This window comes from Saimiri boliviensis, chromosome 19, assembly GCF_048565385.1.
Source record: "Saimiri boliviensis isolate mSaiBol1 chromosome 19, mSaiBol1.pri, whole genome shotgun sequence".
Taxonomy (NCBI): domain Eukaryota; kingdom Metazoa; phylum Chordata; class Mammalia; order Primates; family Cebidae; genus Saimiri; species Saimiri boliviensis.
In genome coordinates this window covers 21,934,079-21,957,725 of record NC_133467.1, presented here as the reverse complement: position 1 = coordinate 21,957,725, position 23,647 = coordinate 21,934,079, and the positions used below count along the sequence as shown (strand labels likewise).

General features: G+C 42.3%; 1 pseudogene; it reads right to left on the bottom strand.

The window, feature by feature from the left end:
- Positions 1–14,100: 14,100 nt before the first annotated feature.
- LOC101054361 (large ribosomal subunit protein uL4-like) lies at positions 14,101–15,512 on the bottom strand (annotated as a pseudogene).
- Between the last annotated feature and the right edge of the window lie 8,135 nt (positions 15,513–23,647).

Here is a 23,647-nt window from a genome sequence, read left to right as displayed (position 1 = left end):
TCCAGGCAACTTTAGGCACATGTAATACTGAGCCAACTTGGCTGAGCCCAGAGCTGGCATCGACCTGAAAACAGCTCAGTGTGAAAGCCATCAAGAACTGGGATTTGGGCTGTGTTTACAGAGAATGGTCTTAGAAGACAACATAAGCTTTTTGGGAAAGCAGCATAACAAACTTTTGGGGACAGCATAAGCTTTTCAGGAACACTAGGAAACAGTGGACACTATTTGAAGGAAAGATATGTATGGGGAAAATGCTCCATTGAATAAATTAGATGGAATAGGGTTCAGTATCAGACATGAAAGAAAACTAAGTAAACAGTTGGCTTTTCATTGTTGTTGGCTGATCTTTGTCTGGAATAGAGGATGTTAAAGTTTTGTTTTAAATCTACCTTGACAATGCTGAAGAAACCCCTTGACTCAAGGAAAGTAAGATGGGAAATAAAAGTTTCACCTTACAGGATAATGAGCAGGTTTAGTTTAAGGATCGCCAGCAAGACCTGAAAACAGCTCAGTGTGAAAGCCATCAAAAGAACTGGGATTTGGGCTGTATTTACAGAGAATGGTCTTAGAAGACAACATAAGCTTTTTGGGAAAGCAGCATAACATAAATTTTGGGGACAACATAAGCTTTTTAGGAACACTAGGAAACAGTGGACACTGTTTGAAGGAAAGATATGTATGGGGAAAATGCTCTAACCTCTCCCATTAAGTAGGGCATAATGGGAGGCTAAAGGGAAAAAGTTGCAAAACAATGATATTTTCCCAGTTTCCTTATAAAAGAAGCCATTGTTCACTGAGCTAGTAACATTTTTTTCATTAAGAATTATGTTTTTATAAGGCTAACAGTCCTACATTTTTGCTCTTTACTTTATGGAGATAAAAAGTACTTTGACTTGCAGTTGTTTTATGGTTTTGTTTTGAGACAGAGTTTCGTTCTTTCTCCCAGGCTGGAGTGAAGTGGCAGGATCTCAGCTCACTGCAACCTCTGTCCCCTGGTTTCAAGTGATTCTCCTGCCTCAGCTTCTCAAGTAGTTGGGATTATAGGCGCCTGCCACCACGCCTCACACCTGTAATCCCAGCACTCTGGGAGGCTGAGGCTGGCAGATCACTGGAGATCAGGAGCTCAAGACCAGCCTGGCCAACATGGTGAAACCCAGTCTCTAAAACTACAAGCATTAGCTGGGCATGGTGGTGCATGCTTGTGATCCCAGCTACTGGGGAGGCAGAGGTAGGAGAATTGCTTGAACCTGGGAGGTGGAGGCTGCAGTGAGTTGAGATTGCCACTGCACCACAGCCTGGGCAACAGAGTGAGACTCCATCTCAAAAAAAAAAAAAAAAAAAAAGAAAGAAAAAGAAAAGAAAGAAAAAAAGAAACATAGTTCTCATGACTGCAGCAAGGTGTGAAATTGTTTTAAAAATTGTATAATTTGATGTAAAAGATATAATGGCAACTTAAGTTTTTCTTAGTGGTGCATTTTTTTTCTAATCTCTATAAACATTTGTTTATCTCAGGGTTTATCACTCTCAGAACTGTTAACATTTTAGGCTAGATAATTCTTTGAAGTGGGATGCTGTTCTGTGCATTGAAGGATGTATAGGGCCTCCCCAACTAGAGCATCCGCTATGGCTAAGAGAACCAGAAATGTCTCCAGAGGGTGACAGATGTTCTCTAAAGGGCAACATCATCTCCAGTTGTGAATAAAACACTCATTTATTTTAATAGTGTAACATATGCTACTTAAGATTCACTTTCTTTTCTTTTCTTTTTTTTTTTTTTTTTGAGGCCGAGTTTCGCTCTTGTTACCCAGGCTGGAGTGCAATGGCACGATCTCGGCTCACCACAACCTCTGCCTCCTGGGTTCAGGCAATTCTCCTGCCTCAGCCTCCTGAGTAGCTGGGATTACAGGCATGTGCCACCATGCCCAGCTCATTTTTTGGATTTTTAGTAGAAACGTTGTTTCACCATGTTGACCAGGATGGTCTCGATCTCTTGATCTCGTGATCCACCCACCTCGGCCTCCCAAAGTGCTGGGATTACAGGCTTGAGCCACCGCACCCGGCCAAGATTCACTTTCTAATTGCAGTAGAAATAAAGTAAGCTTGTTTGTTTAGTTAATATCCTCTACAACAGTGGGTTTGTGACAAAGTAAATGGAGTTGAGATAATGCATAGGAAGCACCTAGACTGTATCTGGAACCACTTCAGTACTTAAAAATATTAGTGATGATAATGATGACTCTGAAGGTGATGGGAAGCGGGAAGGAAAGAGAGGAGGCTGAGAGAAGAGGAGGAGAAAGGAAATGAATGAGAGGATGAGGACAGGCATATATTATACTCTCTTTGCTTGGAAATGTGTAGAATCGGCTGATTCTGATTCTCACTTGGTACCAGGTCAGACCTGGTGAGCAGGGAGGAGGCAGAGGAGAGGGCAGCAGTCAGGTGGGGGGTAAAAGAAGTTGATGGGTTTTTCCATTCAAAATATTGTTTTTTCTTGTTATTATTATCTCTAGGGCTTAACTTCCTTACACACAGGGCATTTTCTGATACAAATTAATATCGACTTGGCTTTGGATAAATACACACCCATCAGACAAGTAGGATTTACTTCTAGGGCAGATTAGAGAAAGCAGATGTTACCTTACTTGATTCATTAAGGCTTTAAACTTCCTCGTATTACATTTATATTTACTGAAGTTTACATTCATTTTGTGTATAGATTCCATAAATATTTAATGCATGTGATGCACTAATAAATGCTAATTGCATGCACTTGTGTTAACTTCACTGAATACTAGCAAAGGTCTTGGGAATTAGATGTCGTACACATTTAAAGTGAGGATGCGAGACTCAGAAAAGATAAGTGGTTGCCCAGGATGACTAGAGTTACTGACTCGTGAGCACAGGTCTTCCCTCAGGCCATGGCCCTTTCTTCTACCCCATGGCTGCTCTTCATGAAGCGTATGCCTGCAGCTGAACACGGTAGACCATGCTGCTTCTGAGAAATGGCAGATGGCCTATTTTATCCTCATACTTTTCTTCTATTTCTTGTCTCCTTTCCTCCATTTCCCTCTTCCATTCCTTAGGCCTGTCAGTAACACCCTGCTGCTTGCTTATACTGCTAAAGGGAGCCAGAGTTAAAGACGTTGTTTTGGATGGCATTTCACTTGGGATCTGGCTGCTGCATGAAGAAGGACAACCATTAAGGTAGTTTTTGTTTGTTTGTTTGTTTTTGAGACAGAGTTTTGCTCTTGTCGCCCAGGCTGGAGTGCAATGGCACAATCTCAGCCCACTACAACCTGCGCCTCCTGGGTTCAAGAGAGTCTCTTGTCTCAGCCTCCCAAGTAGCTGGGATTACAGGCACCCACAACCACATCCAGCTAATTTTTGTATATGTATTTTTTAATAGAGACAGGGTTTCACCATGTTGGCCAGGCTCATCTCAAACTCCTGACCTCTGGTGATCCATCTGCCTCAGCCTCCCAAAGTGCTGAGATTACAGGCATGAGCCATCGTGCCTGGCCAAATAGTTCTAATAAAGGAGATTTCTTACTGGTTTTGTACCATCGCAGAGAGCAAGAGGAACTCTCAGGGGTGTCAATAGAAGCCTACTGTAGGGCTTGCCTGATATCAGCCATTGAATATATGTGAGTGCAGCTATACTAGTTTTGTTTGTTTGTTTGTTGAGACAAGGTCTTGCTCTATTTCCCAGGCTGGAATGCAGTGGTGTGATCATGACTCACTGAAGCCTTGACCTTCTGTGCTCAAGCGATTCTCCTGCCTCAGCCTCCTGAGTAGTAGGGACTACAGGTGGGCACCACCAGGCCCAGCTAATTATTTTTTGTACAGACAGGTCTCACTATGTTACCCAGGCTGGTCTTGACTCCTGACTTCAAGTGATCCTCCTGCCTCAGCTTCTCAGAATTCTGGGATTACAGGCATGAGTCACCATGCCTGCTCAGCTATACTAGTTATAAATTGTTGAACTGCTTCTTTCTCTTTGATAAACAGTGGCTTTCCTGAGCCCCCGAGTGCTCCCTCCCTGGGCCCTGGGCCCAGTCCCCCAATTCCTTGCTGTGCAGTACTGATTTTAAAAGACTTTGACTATCACCCTGCTTTGGGCTAGTGCTTTTAATGCTTTTAGCTAATAACTGAGTTCTATAAAAATATATTTTATGAAGATTGCAGGTCACACTAAGGAGGGTAGAACATTAAGAGGACAAATTTGCCAATCATAAGGAGTATATGACTAGTAAAAATGGGAATAGATTTAAGAGAAGTGGGGTGAAAATAAAACAGTAATCTCTCTGCATCTTGATGTTGATGAAAATAATCACCATTCTTCATCTTTGATCTAAAGAGAAAAGTGCGAGAAATGAGAAAGAGGCCTGAAAGGGGAGGGGAGAGTGCCTGGCATGGCGTAGATGTACCAGAAATATTTGTAGCTGAATAAATAATTGGATACATGACTGAATGACAAGTAGAAGTGGCACCACAGAGTGTTTGTTTCCGAGCACTGAATAAGATAATCAATGCAACAACTGCAAAGCGCCTGCTCTGTGTTAGGTTTGGGCTAGGATACAAAGTGGAATCAAACATGGTCTTACCAAAGACTATTAATTAATTTAGAAGGAAAATACAAGCTTGAAAAATGAGAAATGTATGCAGCAAGGAATTGATGGGCCAGAGAAAGTTCTGATATTAAAAAGAAAAAGAAGTTAACATAATACTGGTATTTACAGAAGTAAAACCACCGAGCTTTATGAGATCCTTCTCCCAACCTTAATAAATGGGCACTCAGCATGGGTCCCACCTTTTAAGACAATATTGAGAAGGTGTAAATGCTCCGAGAGGGTAGCCATCCACGGGGCTGACTTCATGGGCGTGTGATGAGGCAGTCCCAGCGGGCCGCTCTCAGAAGGACACTGCTTGGTGGTTAAAAGCTCTGTCATCTTGAAATTCTTAATATTTTATCTTTGAACTTGTGTTCTGTGAGTGAGTGCAGTGCAACAGCGGAGCACGTGTGTGAGCAGAGGAGAAACGTGCGTGCTTGTTTCTCTCATGCCTTGCGGTCCATTTGCACATAACATTCATGGTTGCTACCCTGTTTCCATGACACACACTAAGTGTGTCTACTTGCTTGAACTTGCTTTGAGTTTTGCCCAACTCCTGTGTATATGGGTCCCCCAGAATTCTGTGCTCATGTCTACACACCTTATATCAGCAGATGCTCATATCAGCAGGTGCTCATATCACATGTATCAATATGTGCCCATATCAACATGTCTGCAACAGCAGAGGTGCTGATAGCCGCAAGAGGCCACCCTTTCCATTAGAACCAAAACTTGTTTCCAATGCAGAAAGAAGATAATAGTATTCAGAGAAGTAAGAATGACCTAGGAACCCTATCATATATATATATTTTTGAAGACAGAATCTCACTCTGTCACCCAGGCTGGAGTGTAGTGGCACAATCACAGCTCACTGCAACCTCTGCCTGCCTTGTTTAAGTGATTCTCCTGCCTTTCCCTCCTGAGTAGCTGAGATTACAGGCATGTGCCACTACACCCAGCTAATTTTTGTATTTTTTAGTAGAGATGGGGTTTTGCTCTGTTGGCCAGGCTTGTCTCGAACTCCTTACCTCAGGTGATTGCCCACCCCAGCCTCCCAAAGTGCTGGGATTACAGGTGTGAGCCACTGAGCCCGGCCCCTATCATATACATTTTTATTTGCATTATTTCCTTACAACCCAATCACTTATGTTAAAAATGTTGACATAGAAGAAAAGGGGAAAATAGGTCCATCCATAGTTGCCATATTATAAGGATTAAGTTCTTCATTTCTTTTCTTTTTTTGACAGAGTCTCTCTCTGTTGATCAGGCTGGAGTGCAGTGGTATGTTCTTGGTCACTGCAACCTCTGTCTCCCAGGTTCAAGAATCTCCCACATTCTTCTGCCTCAGCCTTATGAGTAGCTGGGACTCCAGGCGTGTGCCACCAGGCCCAGATAATTTTTGTATTTTTTGTAGAGATAGGGTTTTGCCATGTTGGCCAGGCTGATCTTGAACTCCTGATCTCAGGTGATCTGCCTGCCTTGACCTCTCAAAAGTGCTGGGATTACTGGTGGGAGACCCTGTGCCTGTCCAGGAATAAGTTATTTCTTATTCATCAGTGAGCCAGAGGTAGAGAGTGTTGGTAGAATGTGAACATATCAAGAAATAAAAAGTTTTGTGGAGTATTATCATTGTTCTGATAAGGAAAAACGTTTATACTTTTGAGTTATAAAACACAAATTGTGAAATTTTGGTGATTTCACATATAAGATTAAAACTTTTGTAAGTTTTATTTAAAACTGGCATTACATAAAATAAGATGAATGGTAAAATTCATTTGAATAATTAAATTTACATTTTAAAATTTAGAATACTTCTATTACACTTAAAAACATTATTTTTAAATGTGGTAAAATACATATAAAATTTACTCTCTTAACCATTTCTAAGCGTACAGTCTGGTGACATTAAGTACATCACATTGTTGGGCAATGATCACCACCGTCCAACTCCAGAACTTTTTTATCTTGCAAAACTGAAATTCTGTACCCATTAAATATTAACTCCTCATTTTCCCCTCTCTCCAGCCCTTGACAACTACCATTCAACTTTGACTACTGAATTTGACTACTCTAGATACCTCATAGAAGTGGAATCCTCAAAATTCATCCATCTTGTATCATGTGTCGGAATTCCCTTCCTTCTTAAGGCTGAATAATATTCTATTGTGTTTATATTCCACATTTTGCTGTCATTCATCTGTCAGTGGGCACTGGGGTTGCTTTTACTCCTTGGTTATTGTGAATGGTGCTGCTATGAACATGAGTATACAAGTATCTGTTGGAACCTCTGCTTTCAGTTATTTTGGGTGTATACCCGGCAGTGGAATTATGGGGTCATATGGTACTTCTAGTTTTAGTTTTTTGAGGAACTGGCACTGTTTTCCCTAAAGTCTATACCAACAACAGTGCACAGGGTTTCCAGTTTTCCCACATCCTTGCCAACACTTACATTCTGTTTTTATTATTATTATAGTGTCCTTCCTAAAAAGAGTGAGGTGGTCTCTCTCTCTCTCTTTCTTGAGATGGAGATATATATATTACATTTTAGGTTCTGGGGTACATGTAAAGAACATGCAGAATTGTTGCATAGGTACACATATGGCAATGTGGTTTGCTGCCTCCATCCCCACCACCTATATCTGGCATTTCTCCCTATGTTATCCCTCCCCAAGTCCCCCCAACTGTCCCTCCCCGAGTCCCCTCACACAGACTTCAGTGTGTGATGCTCCCCTCCCTGTGTCCATGTGTTCTCATTGTTCAACACCCACCTACAAGTGAGAACAGGCTGTGCTTGATTCTTTGTTCCTGTGTCAGTTTGCTGAGAATGAGGGTTTCCAGGTTCATCCATGTCCCTACAAAGGACACGAAGTCATCATTTTTTATGGTTGCATAGTATTCCATGATGTATATGTGCCACATTTTCCTTGCCCAGTCTATCATCAGTGGGCAGTTGGGTTGGTTCCAGGTCTTTGCTATTGTAAACTGTGCTGCAATGAACATACATGTGCATGTGTCCTTATACCAGAACGATTTATAATCCTTTGGGTATATACCCAGTAATGGAATTTCTGGGTCAAATGGAATTACTATTTCTAGGTCCTTGAGGAATCACCACACTGTCTTCCATAATGGTTGAACTAATCTACACTCCCACCAACAGTGTAAAAGTGTTCCTATTTCTTCACATCCTCTCCAGCATCTGTTGTCTCCAGATTTTGTAATGATCACCATTCTAACTGGTGTGAGATGGCATCTCAATATAGTTTTGATTTGCATTTCTCTAATGACTGGGGATGATGAGCATTTTTTATATGTTTGTTGGCCTCATATATATCTTTTGAAAAGTGTCTGTTCGTATCCTATACCTACTTTTGAATGGGTTTGTTTGTTTTTTTTTTTTCTTGTAAATCTGTTTTAGTTCTTTGTAGATTTTGGATATAAGTCCTTTGTCAGATGGGTAGATTGCAAAATTTTTTTCCCATTCTGTTGGTTGCCAGTTCACGCTAATGATTGTTTCTTTTGCTGTGCAGAAGCTCTTAAGATTAATTAGATCCTATTTGTCTATTTTGGCTTTCGTTGCCAATGCTTTTGGTGTTTTAGTCATGAAGTCCTTGCCTATGACTATGTCCTGAATGGTTTTGCCTAGGTTTTCTTCTAAGGCTTTTATGGTGTTAGGTCTTATGTTTAAGTCTTTAATCCATCTGGAGTTAATTTTGGTGTAAGGTGTCAGGAAGAGGTCCAGTTTCTGTTTTCTGCACATGGCTAGCCAGTTTTCCCAACACCATTTATTAAACAGGGAATCCTTTCCCATTGCTTGTTTTTGTCAGGTTTGTCAAAGATCAGGTGGTTGTAGATGTGTGGCATTGCCTCTGAGGCCTCTATTCCGTTCCATTGGTCTAGATATCTCTGTTTTGGTACCAGTACCTTGCTGTTTTGATTACTGTAGCCATGTAGTAATGTTTGAAGTCAGGTAGCATGATGCCTCCAGTTTGTTCTTTTTGCTGAGAATTGACTTGGCTATGTGGGCTCTCTTTTGGTTCCATATGAAGTTTAAGGTATTTTTTCCAGTTCTGTGAAGAAGGTCATTGGTAGCTTGATGGGGATAGTGTTGAATCTATAAATTACTTGGGGCAGTATGGCCATTTTCACAATTTGGTTCTTCCTAACCATGAGCATGGAATGTTGTCCCATCTGTTTGTTTCCTCTCTTATTTCCTTGAGCAGTGGTTTGTAGTTCTCCTTGAAGAGGTCCTTTACATCCTTTGTTAGTTGTATTGCTGGGTATTTTATTCTCTTTGTAGCAATTGTGAATGGCAGTTCATTCTTGATTTGGCTCTCTTTAAGTCTGTTATTGATATATAGGAATGCTTGTGATTTTTGCACATTGATTTTGTATCCTGAGACTTTGCTGAAGTTGTTTATCAGTTTCAGGAGATTTTGGGCTGAGAAGATGGAGTCTTCTAAATATACAATTATGTCATCTGCAAATAGAGACAATTTGACTTCCTCCTTTCCTAATTGAATACCCTTTACTTCTTTTTCTTGCCTGATTGCTCTGGCTAGAACTTCCACTACTATATTGAATAGGATTGGTGAGAGAGGGTATGCTTGTCTAGTGCCAGATTTCAAAGAGAATGCTTCCAGTTTTTGCCCATTCAGTATTATATTGGCTGTGGGTTTGTCATAAATAGCTTTTATTATTTTGAGATATGTTCCATTGATAGCTAGTTTATTGAGAGGTTTTTTTTTTTTTTTTTTTTTTTTTTAGCATAAAGGGCTGTTGAATTTTGTCAAAGGCCTTCTCTACATCTATTGAGATAATCATGTGGTTTTTGTCTTTGGTTCTGTTTATGTGGTGAATTACGTTTGTAGACTTGTGTATGTTGAACCAGCCTTGCATCCCTGGGATGAAGCCTACTAGATTGTGATGGATGAGCTTTTTGATGTGTGGTTGCAGTTGGTTTGCCAGTATTTTATTGAAGATTTTTGCATCTGTGTTCATCATGGATATTGGCCTAAAACTTTATTTTCTTGTTGAGTCTCTGCTGGGTTTTGGTATCAGGATGTTTTTGGTCTCATAAAAAGAACTGGGGAGGATTCCCTCTTTTTGGATTGTTCAGAATAGTTTCAGAAGGAGTGGTACCAGCTCCTCTTTGTATGTCTGGTAGAATTCGGCTGTGAACCCATCTGGACCTGGCTTTTTTTGGTTGGTAAGCTATTAATTGCTGCTTCAACTTCAGCCCTTGTTATTGGTCTATTCAGGGTTTCAACTTCTTCCTGGTTTAGGCTTGGGAGGGTGCAAGTGTCCAGGATTTTATCCATTTTTTCCAGGTTTACTGATTTATGTGCATAGAGTTGTTTTTAGTTATCTCTGATGGTGGTTTGTATTTCTGTGGAATCTGTGGTGATATCCCTTTATCATTTCTTATTGCATCTATTTTATTCTTCTCTCTTCTCTTTTTTATTAATCTGGCTAGAGGTTTATTTTGTTGATTTTTTCAAAAAAGCAGCTCCTTTTGATTTTGGAAGGGTTTTTTGATTTATTGATTTTTGGAAGGGTTTTTTTTGTGTCTCTATCTCCTTCAGTTCTGCTCTGATCTCAGTTATTTCTTGTCTTCTGCTAGCTTTTGAGTTTGTTTGATCTTGCTCCTCTAGCTCTTTAAATTGTGATGATAGGGTGCCACTTTGAGATCTTTCCTTACTGCTTATGTGGGCATTTATTGCTATAAATTTTCATCTAGACACTGCTTTAAATGTGTCCCAGACATTCTGGTATGTTGTGTCTTCATTCCTGTTGGTTTCGAGGAACATCTTTATTTCTGCCTTCATTTCATTGTTTATCCAATCAACATTCAAGAGCCAGTTGTTCAATTTCCATGAAATTGTGCGGTTCTGAGTTAGTTTCTGAATTTGGAGTTCTAATTTGATTGCCCTGTGGTCTGAGAGACTGTTATGATTTCCGTTCTTTTGCATTTGCTGAGGAGTGATTTACTTCCAATTATGTGGTCAGTTTTAGAGTAGGTGTGATGTAGTGCTGAGAAGAATGTATATTTTGTGGATTTGGGGCAGAGAGTTCTGTAAATGTCTATTACGTTTCCTTGGTCCAGGTCTGAGTTCAAGTCCTGGATATCCTTGTTAATAATCTGTCTCATTGATCTGTCTAATATTGACAGTGGAGTGTTAAAGTCTCCCACTATTATTGTGTGTGAGTCTAAGTCTCTTTGTAGGTCATTAAGAACTTGCTTTATGTATCTGGTTGCTTCTGTATTGGGCATATCTATCTATCTATCTATCTATCTATCTATCTATCTATCTGCTATTTCAATTATATATTTTATTGCATTTTAGGTTTTGGGGTACATGTGAAGAACATGCAAGATTGTTGCATAGGTACATACATGGCAGTGTGGTTTGCTGCCTTCCTCCCCATCACCTGTATGTGGCATTTCTCCCCATGTTATCCCTCCCCAACTTCCCACCCCCTGCTGTCCCTCCACTAGTTGGGTGTGTATATATTTAGGATCGTTAGCTCTTCTTGTTGCATTGATCCTTTTACCATTACATAATGCCCTTCTTTGTCTCTTTTGATCTTTGTTGGTTTAAAGTCTATTTTATCAGAGACTAGGATTGCAACTCCTGCTTTTTTTTGCTCTTCATTTGCTTGATTGATCTTCCTCCATCCCTTTATTTTGAGCCTATGTGTATCCTTGCATGTGAGATGGGTTTCCTGGATACAGCACACCAATGAGTCTTGACTTTTTATCCAACTTGCCAGTCTGTGTCTTTTGATTGGGGCATTTAACCAATTTACATTTAAGGTTAATATTGTTAGGTGTGAATTTGATCCTGCCATTTTGATGCTAGCTGGTTGTTTTGCCCGTTAGTTGACACAGTTTCTTCATTGTGTTGATGCTCTTTACTATTTGGTATGTTTTTGGAGTGGCTGGTACTGGTTGTTCCTTTGCATGTTTAGTGCTTCTTTCAGGAGCTCTTGTAAAGCAGGCCTGGTGGTGATGAAATCTCTGAGCAATTGCTTGTTCATAAAGGATTTTCTTTCTCCTTCGCTTATGAAAGATATGAAATGGCTGGATATGAAATTAAAAGTTCTTTTCTTTAAAGATGTTGAATATCGGCCCCCACTCTCTTCTGGCTTGTAGGGTTTCTGTGGAGAGATCTGTTGTGAGTCTGATGGGCTTCCCTTTGAGGGTAACCCGACCTTTTCTCTGGCTGTCCTTAGCATTTTTTCCTTCATTTCAACCCTGGTGAATCTGATGATTGTATGCCTTGGGGTTGCTCTTCTTGAGGAATATCTTTTTGGTGTTCTCTGTGTTCCCTGGACTTGAATGTTGGCCTGCCTTGTTAGGTCAGGTAAGTTCTCCTGGATAATATTCTGAAGAGTGTTTTCCAGCTTGGATTCATTCTCCCTGTCACATTCAGGTACACCTATCAAACGTAGATTAGGTCTTTTCACATAATCCCATATTTCTTGGAGGCTTTGTTCATTTCTTTTTACACTTTTTTCTCTAATCTTTCCTTCTCGTTTTATTTCATTGAGTTGATCTTCAATCTCTGATACTCTTTCTTCTGCTTGGTTGATTCAGCTACTGAAACTTGTGTATGCTTCACAAAGTTCTCGTGCTGTGTTTTTCATCAATTCATTTATATTCCTCTCTAAGCTGTTTATGCTAGTTAGCATCTCATCTAACCTTTTTTCAGTGTTCTTAGTTTCTTTGCATTGGGTTAGGACATGATCTTTTAGCTCAGAGAAGTTTGTTATTATTCACCTTCTGAAGCCTGTTTCTGTCAATTCATCAGACTCATTCTCCATCCAGCCTTGTTCCCTTTTTGATGAGGAGTTGTGATCCCTTGGACGAGGAGAGGCATTCTGGTTTTGGCTATTTTCATCCTTTTTGCACTGGTTTCTTCCCATCTTTGTGGATTTATCTATCCATGGTCTTTGTGGTTGGTGACTTTCAGATGGGGTCTCTGAGTGGATGTCCTTTTTGTTGCTGATGAAGTTATTTCTATTTCTTAGTTTTCTTTCTATCAGTCAGGCCCCTTGCTGTAGGACTGCTGGAGGACCACTCCAGACCCTGCTTGCCTGGGGATCACCCATGGGGGCTGCAGAACAGTAAGGGTTGATGCCAGTTTATTCTTCTGTTATCAGTGTCCCAGAAGGATACCTGCCAGATGTCATCCTGAACTCTCCTTTATGAGGTGTGTGTTTGGTTATATGGGGGTTGGGGAGCTGTCTGTCCCTTACAGTATCACAAGTGCTGAGCTGTGAGCTCTGTTGTTCTGTTCAGAGCTGCTAGGCAAGTATGTTTAAGTCTGATGCAGTGGAACTCATAACCACCTTTTTTCCCCAGGTGCTCTGTCCCAGGAAGGCTGGGCTTTATTTATAAGTTCCTGTCATTCTGCTGCCTTTTTTCAGAGATGCCCTGCCCAGTGAGGAGGTAGCCTAGTTACAGTCTGCCAGTAGAGGCATTGCTGAGCTTCTGTATGCTCTGCCCAGCTGCCATGTGAACTTCCTTGCAGTTTTGTATGTAGGGGTATAGTTAGAACTGCCTTGGTAATGGCAGACTGCCTCAGTAGTGGTAGACTGCCTTGGTAATGGTGGACACCCTTCCCCCCACAGAGCTGGACCGTCCTGAGTCCAGCTGTGCTTGCTGTGAAACTCTCAATCCAGAGCATTTCAGATTGCTGGTGTTTGTGGGGATGGGACCAGCCGAGCCAGATCACCTGGCTCCCTGTTTCAGCCCTCTTTTTTATAGTTGAACAGGTGACACTGCTTCCCAGGCATTCCAGTTGCCAGTTGAAATGGTGCCAGGATTTGTGTGAGTTTTTGTGCGGAGACCTCTTCACTGGCTGAAGCAGCCGTGCTGGAGACTCGTGGTGCTTTTCCGCCTGGGAATCTCCTGGTCTGCGGGCAATAAAAATTCGTTTGGAAATGCGGTGATCACTCACCCTATGTGTTTTTGCTGAGAACTGCAATCCAGAGCTGTTCCTATTCTGCCATCTTGGATCCTCAAGATGGAGTCTTGCTCTGTCACTCAGGCTAGAGTGCAGTGGTATGATCTCAGCTCACTGCAACCTCTGCCTCCTGAGTTCAAGCGATTCTTCTGCCTCAGTCTCATGAGTAGCTGGGACTACAGGTGCACACCCCTACACTCAGCTAATTTTTGTATTTTTAGTAGGGATGGGGTTTCACCATGTTGGCCAGGCTGGTCTTGAACTCCTGACTTCAGGTGATCCACCTACCTCAGCCTCGCAAAATGCTGGGATTACATGCATGAGCCACCGTGTCCAGCCTGAGGTGGTATTTCATTGTGATTTTGATTTCTCTAACAATTATTGATATTCATCCTATTATGCTTTGTATTAATAAAAATATTTTTCAAGGAAAAAGTCTTATATATTGGTACTTTAACATCATTTTCTCTGTTCTTTTTTTTTTTTTTTTTTCCCCTCATTGCCTCTTTGATCAGGTCTTTATTCAAAAGAAGCTGTCCAGAATGATTTGACCTTTATGGAATAATCAAATCTAAGAGTTTATGCAGCAGGCTTCTTTTCCCCTGTAGTAGGCTTCTTTTTCTCTGTAGTAGGTTTCTTTTCTGCTGACTTCTTTTCAGCTGCTGGTTTCTTGGTAGCTGCTGCATTTCTTTTCCCAACAGAGGCTTCTTCTGCTTCTTAACACCAACAATTGCTTTCTCTCCTTTCTTACCAACCACTGGCTTCTTGCCTGCAACCCTCTTCTTAACTGGTTTGGCTTCTAGTGCTGCTGCTGCCACTGCTGCCTTATCCACCCAGAGCTTGTGATTCCTGGCCTGGTGAAGATTGGCATTCTGGTGCATGGTCTTTGAGTATGGGTTAGCTTCAACATGATTCTCAGATTTTTCAGTGGGTTCTTCTTTGGGACTCTGTGATGGATCTTCTTGCATGGTGCTTGTGAGGCTCTCTGGATCTCTGGGCTTTTTAAGATTCTGCTAAGATCTGTATTGATCATCTTGTACATGGGAAGATTGTAGTTACTCTTTTTTTTTTTTTCTTTTGACATGGAGTCTTGCTTTGTTGCCCAGGCTGGAGTGCATTGAGGGAGGCAGCTTTACACCAAGTGCCATGCAATTCATCTAACTTCTGGAAAGCACTTTTGGTCCAAATGCAGAAATGTCCACATGCCTACCAGGAACAAGTTTCACAATGTTCAGTTTGCTTATATTAAGCAATTCCAGGGATGTTTCTGAAGGCCTTGATGATACCATTATCCTGATTATAGATAATGCAGGGGCTTGTGCTCTGGATACAGCAACAGTTTCTCATTTTGCCTTTGTCAGCTGTCACTCACTGACAGCCATAGACCTTTTTGTTAACATTTCAAGATTTAAGTTTCTTAAGAAGCAAAACAGCCTCCTTGGCTTTCTTGTAGCCTTCAACTTTATCTTTGACTACCAAAGGAAGTCCAGGAACTTCCTCAATACCCTGACCTTTAGACATGACCAGTGCTGGTAAGGCTGAGGTGGCCAGAGCAGAACAGATGGCATATTGTTTTGGGGTTGTGTTTTGGTTGGTGCAAACATTCAGCCTCCACAACACATTTCCAAAAGCATCCTGGCCAGAACCATGAGTCCCACCACTTCGAACTCTGGGAATTCAAGCCACAGCTCTGCCAGTTCCCCAAGACTCAGCACTGGTCTGATGACCTGCTAATTCACTTAGGGCTGTCTGTTGTTTTTTGTGCAAGTTGGTGAGAACAAAGTTCACAATATCTGGTCAAATAGGAGCCTTGACTACAGCAGGCAAAGTGACATTTTCGTCAGATGACTCCCCATTTTCGAAGTACACTGATATTAGTGGGTGAGCACACACCATGGCAGAGAGGAGAGAGCCACACTCATTTCACCCAGGCTGCTGCCACAGGAAAAGTTCTCTGTGCTTTTAAAAATGTGCACCACATTTTAATTTTGCATTGGGTCCTGGAAATTATGTAGCCAGCCTTGCATATGGGAAAGTAGGTTAATGAGAAAAAAAATGGACTGAGTAGTAACTTAATAATCTCAGTGTGTGATACTTGTTTATAGGGAGATATTGATAATCACCTGTTTCCCATCTCTATTGACTCAGTGAAAGTTTGAGAGATTTATTTAGAAAACTACCTTAGTGCCTGCAGCTTGCTGTAAAAGATCTGATCACTAGTTCCACTTTTAATTACAGCCTTGCTTCTGTCACACATCACCCATGTGAGTGTGGGCAAATCATTAAACTTCTCTCTTGAGCCTTGATTCCAGAGGGGTTATGGGTCTGGTGGCCAGGTAGGTAGGAAGGGGCAGATCCTGAGATGGGCCAGCATCCTCTTCTAAGTTACTTGCCTTGTTTTGAGGCTACTGAATAGCTTTCAAGCAAGCAAGAGTGAAGCGGGAAATGAGGTTTTACCTTTTAACAAAGGCGACTGGGCCACTTCTTCAGGGAGTTCTGGGGAATCTGAGTATTCAAGATCCTCAAGTGGGCTGAGTGCAGTGAGTCATGTCTGTCATCCCAGGACTTTGGAAAGCTGAGGTGGGAGGATTGTTTGAGCCTAGGAGTTTGAGATCAGCCTGAGTAACATAGACCTCATTTCTTTTCTTTTCTTTTCTTTCTTTTTTTTTTTTTGAGACAGTTTCACTCTTGTTACCCAGGCTGGAGTACAATGGCGCGATCTCGGCTCACCGCAACCTCCGCCTCCTGGGTTCAGGCAATTCTCCTGCCTCAGCCTCCTGAGTAGCTGGGATTACAGGCACGCGCCACCATGCCCAGCTAATTTTTTTGTATTTTTAGTAGAGACGGGGTTTCACTATGTTGACCAGGATGGTCTCGATTTCTTGACCTCGTGATCTACCCGCCTCGGCCTCCCAAAATGCTGGGATTACAGGCTTGAGCCACCGCGCCCAGCCTACATAGACCTCATTTCAACAGAAAACAAAACAATTAGCCGGGCATGGTGGCATGTTCCTGTAGACCGAATGATTCAGGAGGCTGAGGTAGGAGGATTGCTTGAGCCCAAGATGAGGCTATAGTGAGCTGAGAACATGCCACTGCATTCCAGCCTGGGCAACAGAGTGAAAACCTATCTCAAAAAAAAAAAAAAAAAAAAAAAAAAAAAAAAAAAAAAGACCCTCAGGGGCATCTACCCAGTTATCCCATCCCAAGTCTCTAGGCCCTGTTCCTCCCTAACAAGACCCTGACTTTGGCATAGGAAACTTGCTGAGGCTGAAAATTCATCCTTCTTTGAAATTCTGCCACCTTAAAATTAATTCTGGACCTCGTCTTCAACTCTCTCTGCTCTTCAACTTCAGGAAGTAAAGGTCTCTTTAAATAATTTCAATTCAAGAATTAGAGACTCTGATTCTCATATTTTGCTTTACATTCATGATTGATTGCCCTGCATCTGTCACATCTGTCATTTCCCTTTTTTCCAAGCTATGAATAGTGTTTAGCAGCCGCTCCATTTAAAAATCCTTAAAATGACTGTCTCCTGTTCCTCTCAAATGCCAGATATGGCATGACTTTCATATTCCCTTCTACTTGTATCCCTCTCACTTCACCAGAGGTGAACATTTTAGCAATGGTACTGCTACTGCATGTCAGAGACTACTGATATCAGTACTTATAAACAATCCTCCCTACCACCAGTGACATGATCTTTATTGCTGTCTTCAGTGGGTGATCTAATTCCAGAATCTCATCCTTAGAACCTGTTTTCTGGGACCACTATTGGTACTAACCTTCTTCGGTTGGGCTCTTTAGAAACAGCTGGATACAGGGATTCAGGTGCATGTGATTTGTTGAAGAAGTGAACTCTAAGAGACTAAGAGATGCAAGATAATGAAGGGAAAAGGCTAAGAAATGGTCTCGGGTAAAGTCTAGCCTTGGCCAGATTCAAGGGTGTGTGTGGCATCTGAAGCATATATCACAATATGGAGTTGTCCTGCCTTCAAATAAGGGGTTGATCCTTTTGGATCCCAGTTATCAGTCTACCATTGGCTCCAAGGTACCCTCACAGATGGGACTTAATTCAGAGGTGAAGTTGCTCCCATTGGCTGATGGTCATCCTCCAGAGAAGAGGGCAACTGTGAGCCACTGGCAGCCAATGTTCACAACATCCACAATAGCTGGAGGATGGAATCTGGGCATCAGATGCACTTTCTACCCTCCATTTAGGATGGTGACTGGTGTGGCTTACATCGCTGGGATTCCTTGCCCTTTAAGTTGAGTTAAAAAATAGGAGAGTCTGGCCGGGCATGGTGGCTCTCAACTGTAATCCCAGCACGTGGGGAGGCTTAGGTGGGTGGATCACTTGAGGTCAAGAGTTCAAGACTAGCCTGGCCAGCCAATATGGTACAACCCATCCCTACTAAAAATACAAAAATTAGCTGGGTGTGGTGGTGCATGCCTGTAATCCCAGCTACACGGGAGGCTGAGGCAGGAGAATAGCTTGAACCTGGGAGGGGGAAATTGCAGTGAGCCAAGATTGTGCCACTGCACTCCAGCCTGGGTGACAGTGAGACTTTGTCCTCCAGTCCCCACTCCTCCAACAAAAAAAGGGAGTCCTAGCACCAGATCACAGGGAATAAAACAAGTAGGCCAGGATATTTATTCCCCTGGCATTCTTCCTGTAAGATCACCTTAGGCTGGCTGCATCCCTTGGCCAAAAGTCAAGGTAGCCCTCTCCATGTGACTTTGTCCTTCCAGGTTTTGATAACCTCTGTCTTCCCTCAACCCTTCAAGCCGTCCTATCCTTCGTAGTTTCTTTAAGCCCTACCACCTTTATAAATTTACCTTTATTAAATTCTCCTTGAATTATTTTGAGTGTGCTCTGATGTAAAACACAATGCTACCTTGGCAGCACTTGATGAGATCAAGGAAGGTAAGCAGTTCAGTTTTCACTGTAAGTGTAAGGAGATGCCATCAAAGGGGTTTAAGTGAAGAATTACCTGTTTTTGAACTCTCAATTTTGATTTCTCTCAGCTGCCTGTATTAACATAAAATTTCCAGTAATTTTTATTAAGAAAAAAAAAAGGATGTTTTCTGAACTCTCATATTTTTAAGAATATTGTGTTTGTGGCTTTCATTTTTTTTTTTTTTTGAGACAGGGTCTTGCTCTGTCTGTCACCCAGGCTAGAATGCAGTGGTGCTATCATGGCTCACTGCAGCCTTGACCTCCAGGGCTCAGATGATTCTCCCACCTCTGCCTCCTGGGTATCTAGGACTCCAGACATGCACTACAATGCTCAGCTAAATTTTTTTTTAATTTTTGTAGAGACAAGGTCTCACTCTGTTGCCCAGGCAGGTCTCAAACTCCTGGGCTCAAGTGATCCTCCTGCTTCAGCCTCCCAAAGTGTTAGAATTACAGGTGTGAGCCACTGAGCCCAGCCTGGTTTGCATTCCTTTTTTTAAAAATTTCCAATGGTCCACAGAATCCTCAATGGTTTTCATTCTTAAGTGACAACAATTTGGTATAAAAATTCTTCAGTTACAGCTGTATCTTCTCAAAAATGTACAGATGCTGTTCTAGTATTTCTATAATTTAGTGGTAGAAAACACTGAGACAAGCTTAATTTTTGCTTCCTTGTAGGTAACACATTTTTCAGGTCTCAATGCTTATCAAATTTACCTCTTTAATCTTGTAATCATATACTCTACCACAATGTAACTTACTGTGTCTTTTGACAAATTCTTTTTCTCCCGAAGGACTTTATTAAAGCTTAAGTTTTCATCAAAGAATACATGAAAAATAATGTTTTTGATGATTGCTCTGTTCCACTTTTTAGATTTCTTCCACAGGAACACTATGTAATTCTTAGTAGTCTTTTTTTTTTTTGTTTTGGTCTCTGAGGTCTAACATCACCCTGTCCATTTACAGTCTTGATCTTTTTCCTCTGTGTGCCATGGCAGCTTCTCGAACCTCTCTTCCGCATCACTGACTTTTTTCAACCAATTCTACTCCCCACTGCTTCGGTGATGGGCTTGATGTTTGTGATGCAATTTGTTTCCTGGCAAATTATTTTAACTTGCTCCCCTTTTGGTTGACCTAATTGTCTACATAACACATTTAATTGTACTTTTTGCCTCACCTTTTCTCTCTTCATGACTTTCTAAATTCTGAAAGCATGGGTTTCATCCTGCTGCAGATGCTGAGGTACTCAAAATCAATTTAGTTCTTCTGGTGCATATTTTCAAAACTGCCATCTTGCTTTGCATCTTCAAGATATACATTCAACCATTATTTGACCAGTCATTGTGACACTTGCTGTTGTACTGAGTGGTTTGGGATACATCAGAGAAAATTCTGGAATGTTAGAATGTTCTGGAAAAAGAGAGGGTAAGGGGGTTGGATGGTGTACTTGAGGAGATTTTGAGAAAGTCATTCAAGAGAACTGTTCATGCAGCAGTTGAGGAGGAAGGGCTTTTCTGGCAGGCGACACAGCAGGTCCAAGGCCTATGGCAGGAACACACCTGGTGTGTCTGAGGAAAAGCAAAGAGGCTGGTGTGGCTGCAGCACAGGAAGGCAGGCAAAGATGGGGCAGAGGTCAGCAAGGTGACTTGGGGATGCATCATGAGACCCTGTGGGCCACTGAAAGAATTTTGGCTTTCACTCTGAGGAAGACGGGAAGCCACTGAAGAGTTTTGAGGAAAGAAATGGCATGATTTGATTATATTTTGAAAGAATTATTTTCACCATTCAGTTGAGAACAGACTCTGGGGAGAGGGGGAAGGTAGAAGCCTGAGACCAATTAGAAAGCTACTGCAGTATTTCAGGCGAGAGATGACGACAGCAGAGGACCAGGTGGTCACGATGGAGGCAATGCGAACTGGTCAGATTCTAAAGATATTTTAATGGTAGCACCAGAGGTTTTCCTGATGAATTAGAGATGGGTTGTGAGAGAAATTACAGAGTCACTATGACTCCATGGTTTTTGGCCTAAGTAATTGGAAGGATTCAGTTGCCATCAACTGAGATGGGACAGAATGCATTAGGGGACGTCTGTGAAAGCAGACTGGAATTCCTTAGGGACATGCTAAACTTGAAATAATGAATATGTCAAGAGTACTGGATGACTCCAAATTCAAGGAAGTCAAGTGGGAGACAACAAATTGAGATCTGTGAGCACTTAGATGCAATTTTAAATTATAACATTAGTTAAGTTTTCTTCTTCTTTTTTTTTAATTGGGGACAGAGTCTTGCCCTGTCAACCAGGCTAGAGTGTAGTGGCACAATCTCGGTTCACTGAGACCTCCACCTTCCCAGGTTCAAGGAATTCTGCCTCAGCTCCCAAGTAGCTGGGACTACAGGCACATGCCACCATGCCCAGCTAATTTTTTTTTGTATTTTTAGTAGAGACAGGGTTTTACTGTGTTAGCCAGAATGGTCACCATCTCCTGACCTTGTGATCTGCCCACCTTGGCCTCCTAAAAGTGTTGGGATTACAGGGGAGAGCCACCATGCCTGGCCAAGTAAGATTTCTAAGAGAATGTCTGTAAAGACTGGACCAAGAGCTGAATCCTGGACACTCCAATATTAAGAGCTGAGGAGAACAGGAGGAACAACCATGAGGGCAAGAAGAAATAAAGCCCTGGAAGCATGTATGAAGAAGATGGGACAGAATGCATGCGGAGGGCTTCCTCAGATGAGATCTGGCCCAATTACTCAATAAATAGGAAGTACACCATCACTGACTGCTCAGTTGTAGCTTCACTTACTAGTCAGAATCCCTTCTTACACTGACAGCTGAAAAGCACAGCAGTTTTTAGTGTGTGATAGGCACGCACTCTGAAGTATGATTCTGTTGGATTTAGGTAGGATCTGATCTTCCTGCCCGGTTCTCTCATCTGTCGAATGGTGGATTGTATCATCAATTCCATCAAATGCTGCTGCTGCACAGAGATCAGGGCTGAGAATAGACCACTGGATCTAACAATGCAGAGGTCACTGGTCACCTTCCCAAGAGTAAGTCTGGTGGTATGTGGAGGCAAAATCTTTTTTTTTTTTTTTTTTTTTGAGACGGAGTTTCGCTCTTGTTACCCAGGCTGGAGGGCAATGGTGTGATCTCGGCTCACTGCAACCTCCGCCTCCTGGGTTCAGGCAATTCTCCTGCCTCAGCCTCCTGAGTAGCTGGGATTACAGGCACGCGCCACCATGCCCAGCTGATTTTTTGTATTTTTAGTAGAGACGGGGTTTCATCATGTTGACCAGGATGGTCTCGATCACTTGACCTCGTGATCCACCCGCCTCGGCCTCCCAAAGTGCTGGGATTACAGGCTTGAGCCACTGCACCCGGCCTGACGCAAAATCTTGACTGAAGTGCTTAAGAGAATAAAAAAGAACTGGAGATACCAAGTATAGCTAAATCTTTCAAGGATTATTACTAAAAAGAGGAGTAAAGATACGGAGTGGAGCCAGCCAGGCATGGTGGCACGCACCTGTAATCCTAGCTACAAGTGAAACTGAGGCAGGAGGACTGTCTGTGCCCAGGAGTTCAAGGCTGCAGTGAGCTATGATTGTGCCACTGTACTCCAGCTTGGGTGACAGAGATACCCTGTTTCAAAAATAAAACAAAAAATTCCCTGTACCCAGGCATGGTAGTTTACTCCTGTAATTCCAGCACTTTGGGAGGCCAAGGTGGGAGGACCACATCAGCTCAGGAGTTCAAGACCAGCCTGGGCAAAATGGTGAGAACCTGTCTCTAGAAACAAAACAACCCAGAGCCCATGATTTCAGCACCCATGTTATTTCTACTACACTATTCATATATTCTTCAGCCTCTCTAAATTCTGCCACAGGAAAGTATATGTCAGGAAGAGGACAATGATCAAAAATATATAGCAGTGAGGCCTGATCATGTTGGCTCATGCCTGTGATCCCATCTACTGAGGAGGCTGAGGCAGGAGGATCACTTGGGAGTTCAAGGCTGCAGTCGGCTATGATTGCACCACTGCACTCCAGCTTACATGACAGAGACCTTGTCTCTTTAAAAAGTATGGAAGTGTAGATGTGTGTGTATACATATAGTAGAAGTTGGCAAAGGGGCTGGGGGCAAGTGGAGAGAAGAGATGGTTGGAGTTTTTTGAGGAAGACAGTGTTGCTGGGAATGATCAGGAGGATGTTCTTTTCCGTTTTTACAGTGTTACTCATAGATCCATGTGTATCCTTTTAGACATCTTCAGATGAGACCTGGCCCAATTACTCAATAAATAGGGTAACTACACCACCACTGACTGCTCAGTTGTAGCTTTGCTTACTAGTCAGAATCCCTTCTTATACTGACAGCTGAAAAGTAGGCTCATAGTTACTGCTCCACAGCAGTTTTTAGTGTGTGACAGGTGCGCACTAAAGTACGACTCTCTTGGATTTAGGTAGGATCTGATCTTCCTGCCGGTTCTCTTATCTGTTGAATGGTGGATTGTATTAAACACTGTCATTTTCAGAGTGCACTTACTGGGCTGCTTCTCGTCTCCATTTCTGACTATAACACTTTATTGGTGAAGACTATCTCAGGGTACAGTGTGCCCCCAATATCATCTCCCCTCCTGCATCTTTTTGTAGTGTTAAGACGATAAAGACCTGATGTGGTGGCTCACACCTGTAATCCTGGCACTTTGGGACACTGAGGCAGAAGGATGGCATGAATCTAGGAATTTGAGACCCGCCTGGGCAATAGTGAGACTCCATCTATACAAAAATTTTAAAAAATTAGCTGGGCCGGGCGCAGTGGCTCAAGCCTGTAATCCCAGCACTTTGGGAGGCCGAGGAGGGTGGATCACAAGGTCAAGAGATCGAGACCATCCTGGTCAACATGGTGAAACCCCATCTCTACTAAAAATACAAAAAATTAGCTGGGCATGGTGGCGTGTGCCTGTAATCCCAGCTACTCAGGAGGCTGAGGCAGGAGAATTGTCTGAACCCAGGAGGCGGAGGTTGCGGTGAACCGAGATCGCACCATTGCACTCCAGCCTGGGTAACAAGCGAAACTCTTAAAAAAAAAAAAAAAATTAGCTGGGCATGGT